General features: G+C 44.0%; 1 pseudogene; it reads right to left on the bottom strand.

Annotated features, from left to right (window-relative positions):
* Nucleotides 1-397: 397 nt before the first annotated feature.
* On the bottom strand, nucleotides 398-5,911 carry LOC108528133 (mas-related G-protein coupled receptor member X3-like; annotated as a pseudogene).
* Nucleotides 5,912-6,582: the final 671 nt, after the last annotated feature.

The raw sequence follows: 6,582 nt of genomic DNA, 5'->3' as shown, positions 1-6,582 counted from the left end.
TTTTGGGTTCTTTTTTTTTTTTTTTTTTTTTTTTTTTGGAATTTCAGAGATCTTTTCTTGGTTTGGATCCATTGCTGATGAGCTACTGTGATCTTTTGGGGGTGTTAAAGAACCATGTTTTGTCATATTATCAGAATTGTTCTTCTGGGTCCTTTTCATTTGGATGGACTGTCAGAGGGAAGATCTAGGGCTCAAGGGCTGCTGTTCAGATTCTTTTGTCCCATGGGAGTACTCCCTTGATGTGGTGCTCTCTCCCTTTCCCTAGGTATGGGGCTTCCTGAAAGCCAGACTGCAGTGACTGTTATTTCTCTTTTGAGTCTAGCCACTTAAGGGAGCTATTAGGCTCCTGGCTGGTACTGGGGAGTGTCTGCAAAGGGTCCTGTGATGTGATCCGTGTTCAGAAGTAAATGGTGGGGTTGGCACTACTGTTACGAGAGAGCAGGAAAATGGAAACTAGGTGAACATGACAAAATAAGACATCAAAATCCAGGTGGATCCTGGAAAACAGGGCCCGCTGAATGACGAAGGGCAGCCCACAGAGGAGGAAGACCAGCACTGTGAGCCGGATGGTCACGTACAGCCTGGTCAGAGGCATCTTCTGGGACCCATAAAGAATCCGGACCAGCAGGACCAGGCTGGACCCACAGAGAACCACAGATAAAGTATTAGCAACGTGACTGTGATGAAATCTGATGTCTGACACCAAACAGAATCAGCACCACTAAGCAGGAAGTCACAGAACATCCATTCCAGGATGCTCCGCAGCAGGGATAGGGCCCAGAGCAGGACACACAGGACCGCTGACAGGTGCGTGGGGTGGCAGCAGCGGTACCAGATGGTCCACAGGACGGACAGGCAGTGCTCCGTGCTGCCGACGCTCAGCATACTCAGGTCTGCAAAGTAGGAAAAGGTCATCACAGGATTGAGGATTTTGGATATGGGATAGAGGATATTGATGAGGTGTAATTGGGAAGTATAACGTGGCGGCTGAGGAAGAGGAAGTTGGCAGCGGCCAGGTTGAGGATGTAGATGGAGAACAGAGCATAACCGCGTTTCCTGTCCCACAAGGGAAATGATGCACGTCAGCACCGTGAGGCTCAAAGTCTACTTGTAGCAAGGAGTCTCCTCGGTTCCGTTGATTGGTGTCAGTTCTGTGTCCAAGGCTGGGGTGGGGTCAGAAACCCCAGTCTGGTGACCCTGGAAACAGAAACCAGATGTGATCACCAGCTGTATGATCTTTGATTCTCTCCACCACCCTGCCATATGGGATTTACTGTCTTCATTTAAAGAGGAGAAATCAGAGGCTCACAGAGAATAAGTCACCTATCAAAAGGTGAGGGTCCTCAAATCCAGTTTGAAATCCAGTTCTTGCTGAGTCTGAAGCCTGACCTCTCTCTACTGCCACACAAGTTCTGTGCTGACATGGGAATAACATTATGGTCAAAGCACCCCCACTCATCCCGCCAGGGCTGTGGACCCGATCATTACTGTATCATGGGCCTGACATTTTCTCTCAGGTGGAGAAAGTCAGATAAACAAAGAGGTGGTCGTGACACCCTCATGACCAGTACTGCTCATCCATGGACAGGAAAGAAGACCATGCATTATGAATCAGAGGAAAATATGACCTTCACTATGATAAGTGTGAAAATGGCTGGGCCTGGTGGGTGAGAAATAACTCAGTGTGTCAGTCATTGCAGACAAGACCACATTTTACATTTTATACCCCCAGTGCCTATTTCCATGAGCAGCACACTGTGCTCTTCATAAATATTCATTCGATGGAGGGATGCATGCATGAGGAGCCTAATGGTAATGGTAGATTTAGATGAAGTGGAAAATAAAAATGAAAGCACAATATAAGGCATTAGAACACACACGTATAATTAGATGAAGAAAATTTCATTCATCAGAATGGACAGCTCTATCTGTGTTGAGAGAAGAATTATTGATGAGTGCCCAAAACCTGAAATTGACCACTGATGTGACTTTGAAATGAGGACCCAGTATGGCTTTGCTGAACACCTAGAAGCATTTTTGTACACAATGTTTTGGGTCAGGAGTGGGTCTCAGCTGAATTGCTCAGCAATAGAGCAGAGGAAAGGGTAAGTGAGGGTGAGGTCTGAGTGCCACTGAAGCAGGTAATTGAAATGTGGGAATATCTATGAGGCACTACTAAGTGTTCTGCTGGGTATACACAATGTAAACCTATTTCATTCTCTCTTTCAGGAGATCTTTGGTAGCATTTCTTTGTTGATGCAAACATCTGTATGTCCATGAGGGGAAATAGGAGATGTGTAGGGCTTGGAGTATAAAGAGAGATATTCATGCAGATTTTGACAGGAGAATGAGGACTGGATCTCATCTGGGAGAATAATAGCAGCTGATTAAGAGTTTTTAGGGTATTGTCTCTTTTAATTATCTGAAGAGCCTAGGAGGTAAGAATTAGTATTACTCCTGTATGGGAGATAATGAATTAGAGCACTAAGAGAGGAAATTATTTGTCCCTTAAACTCAAGATGGAGGATGAGAAGCGAATGAAATAGGGAACAAAACAGGTGAGTGAATGCCATTTAGGAATAAATTCAGGAGTTCCTTTTTGCCTATCAAAGGCCACTTTTGCTCTGGGACCCTGAGGATGCATAGAGGCAGGAGGCCTCCAGGTGGAAAGAAGACGCACTCTCCTCTAGGAGTACAGAGGAGCATCAGGAGTGAGTGCATCCATCATGAGCTCTCCTAGAAAATCTGCCAGAGCCTTACTTGGCCAGAAAAGGAAATGGGAGGAAAAGGAGAACCTCTGTTATCCACACGCAGGGCTCTAAACTGTTTATCCATCTACATTTAGGGTATGATATATTTGTCTTTCTCATGAAACCTGAAGCTCCATAAGGACTAAGCCATGCCTGTTTTTGTTCACTGCAATATCACCAGCTTTAGCATGTATTCCTTAAAGACCATCTATTATAATATCCTCATATAACATAAGAAGCAGTTGAAGCTTAAAGAATTAAAGGGTCTTCCTGACATAGCATCATGAAGAGCAAACCCAATAGCACCCCCTGGTCCTTGAAGCCCTGCATGAGACTTGTCTATTGCTCTCTACCCCACAATCATTATTTCTGAGGAGCTCTGGAAAAATCTTGATGTGAGCACAGAATCAGAGACAATCAGGGGCTGAAGAAACTACTAAGTGGCTACAATATCCATTTTCCTCTTCAGTCACATAACAATTCTGAGGGTTTAAAAGTAGGACTCTGGAAGGGGAACATCACACACTGGGGCCTATTATGGGGAGGGGGGAAGGGAAAGGGATGGCACTGGGAGTTATACCTGATGTAAATGATGAGTTGATGGGTGCTGATGAGTTGATGGGTGCACCACATCAACATGGCACAAGTATACATATGTAACAAACCTGCACATTGTGCACATGTACCCTGGAACTTAAAGTATAATTTAAAAAAAAAAAAGTAGCACAAGGATCTGCATCTCAATTTACCTTGATGCTGGATGACATCATATGACCAGGTTCTGGTCAATGGGAGGTGAGCAGATGTGATGTAAGCAAGTCCTGGCTCATGGGATCAATAGAAAGAGTATAGCATCTCCTTCCCCTCTTCCTTCTCCATCAGACTGGGATGCTGAGGTGCCTGGGAGCCCTGTAGGACCACATGGATGAGGATGTCTCTCTAGGGACTGGGGAGCAACAATTTTTGGAGTCCTAATGTCTGATGCCTTGGAGATTCCAGCTCAGATCTTAAATATAGTCACTCCTGGATATTCACAGGGGATTGTTTCCAGAACCCCTGCACACACCAAAATCTGCAAATTCTCAATTTCCTCATATAAAATGATGTAGTATTTATATATATATACTGTGTACTTTCTCCCTTACACATTGAGTCATTTCTAAATTATTTATAATGTCTAATAAAATGTAAACATTATGTGAATTCTTGTTATACTGTATTTTTTAGAAAATAATGATGAGAAAAAATGTTTGTACCTGTTCAGTACATACACAAATCCACCATATCTCTATTTTTGGGATATTTTCGACATGTGGTTTGTTGAGCCTGCAGGTTCAGAACCTAGTGACACAGAGGGACAACAATACTTCCTTCTTTAAGATATTTCTAGTTCATGTCTGTATTAGAGCAGCCAAATATAGGTTCTAAATAAAAGGCATGTTTTCTCTTTTTAAAATTACATTTCATTTTCTATGCACTTTTGATAAATGCAAATGTTTCTGCATAAAAGTGACAGTAGAGAAAGATGTGTGAAACGTGTAACAGTCTGGTAAAGCTGAAATGAAACAAGAATCAATGACATTCAGTAGAAAAAGTACCAGGAATTAGGAGGCTATAAGAAGGTGAGAGGGTTCGTCTCATTTGCCTTGAGGATTTGCTTTCCATTCTTCTCTATCCTGTTTGACATCCCAAGAGAGTGGTTTCTATGTACCTTATCAGTGGGGTTCTTTTTATTCTGGTTTCTGCCTGAATTGAGATACTGGCAGGAGACTGGCAGGCAGTAGGGAAGCGATTTGGGATTTCCACCTCCTGGCTCTCTCACTGTGTATTAGTTTGTTCTCGCATTGCTATAAAGAAATACCTGAGAGTGGTTAATTTGTGAAGAAAACGGGTTTAATTGGCTCATGGCTCTACAGGCTATACAGGAAGCATAGTGGCTTCTGTTTCTGGGGAGGTCTCAGGAAGCTTCCAATCACGGCAGAGGCAAAGGGGGAGCGAGGCATGGTGAGAGCAGGAGCAAGAGAGAGAGGGAGGAGGTGTTACACACTTTTAAACAACTAGATTTCATGAGAACTCATCCACAATCATGACAACAATACCAAAGGGGGTGTTGTTAAACCATTCATGAGAAACTGTCCGTGTTATCTAATCACCTCCCACCAGGCCCTATCTCCCACACTGGGAATTTGGGTGGAGACACAGATCCAAACAGCCTATTTGGCGTGTATTGGCCATTCAGGGCTTTTCCACCTGCCTAGTCATCCTCCCTCATCCCTATAGCTACAGCTATGGTTATGCTGTCATTGGTAACTGTTCCTTCCCTGTCCCTTTCAGGCTAGGGGAAGATGTAGTGCTCCACCATTGCTACTTAGGGTGCTGCCCCATGCAATTGTCTCTATCCCTTAAACCCTTTGTAAATACTTCCCTCATGAAACACTCCTCAATTATTTCAATTCGGACCCTCTGTTTCCTCCTTGGGCCTTTCCAGATAGGCAAAGAAGAATAACTTTGAAAAGTAAGTAAAACAAAACCTGCTCCTACAGCAGTTCAACTCTGAGAAGCAATGCCTGCGTGTCCCTTTGCTCCTTAAATGAATGTAAGAGGCAGCATTCTCTCCGCAAGGGCAGATTGAATGGTTGGAATAGTAGGTGTAGTACTGGGAGATAAATCAGAAGGAAGTTCTGCCCAAACCCATTTGGAGTTGCCACACTCTGGTCTGCCAGCACAGTATTTCCAGAGGGAAGCTTCATGTCTCTTGCCTTTTCCTGAAACAAGCTCATAACCTCCTACATGTAGGACCCCAAGGTGGAAGCACAGGGACATGACCTTACAGCAAAAATGATAACTGACTATGAAAGAAGACAGTTCTTGGTACTTACCCTTATCTTTCCTTTTTCTTTTGTCCAGTGGAAGCAGTAAAGACCTCCTTTGTGCTAAAGGTGGAGAGCCTTTCTGGGAGTCAGTGACTTCTGCGGACCCTTCTGTGTTGCTTAATTCAGGAGATGCCTACAGGAGCAGGAATGAAAGCTGGTGGTCAATCCAGGTTTATGAAGATGCTGGACAGCTTTGTAATTTCCTGTATAAGAACTATGGACAAATCAGAGGCCAGAGGTGTTTGAGACACAAACCCTAACCGAGATGATTCTTGGCCTGTGTCCCATGTCCAGTACATATCAGCCTCTCCCATCACATCCCATCTCCTGAATGTAATTGCTGTCCTGAACATTTAAAATCAGTCATGGGCACTGGTATCAACATTAAGCAATGTGAGCTTCTGTTGTGAGGCTTTGTAATGAAAGAAAAAAGTAGGCCGGGCGCGGTGGCTCACGCCTGTAATCCCAGCACTTTGGGAGGCTGAGGTGGGCAGATCACGAGGTCACGAGTGCAAGACCAGCCTGATCAACATGGTGAAACTCTGTCTCTACTGAAAATACAAAAGTTAGCCGGTGTGGTGGCACGTGCCTGTAATCCCAGCTACCCAGGAGGCTGAGGCAGGAGAATTGCTTGAACCTGGGAGGCAGAGGTTGCAGTGAGCTGAGATCACACCACTGCACCCCAGTCTGGGTGACAGCACGAGATTCCATATCAAAAAAAAGAAAGAAAAGAAAAGAAAAAGGTAGATCATAGGTTCATTCAAAGCTGACAATGGCCTGACACCATTTTGGGGGTGTTTTCTTTATCATAGTGGTGATATATTTATGAGTACACTTTCCAAATCATAGAGAAGTATATACAAGGTAGAAAATATAGAATCCCATCGTCCAGAGGCCACCACTTTCTGCACTTTTCATTCTTACTTCTTTTGTTGTTATCAACTCTGAATAATAAATGT

Source organism: Rhinopithecus bieti, unplaced genomic scaffold (genome assembly GCF_001698545.2).
Source record: "Rhinopithecus bieti isolate Rb0 unplaced genomic scaffold, ASM169854v2 scaffold_986, whole genome shotgun sequence".
Classification (NCBI taxonomy): Eukaryota; Metazoa; Chordata; class Mammalia; order Primates; family Cercopithecidae; genus Rhinopithecus; species Rhinopithecus bieti.
Note: the sequence above shows the minus strand (reverse complement) of the source record. Positions and strands in the feature narration are given on the sequence as shown.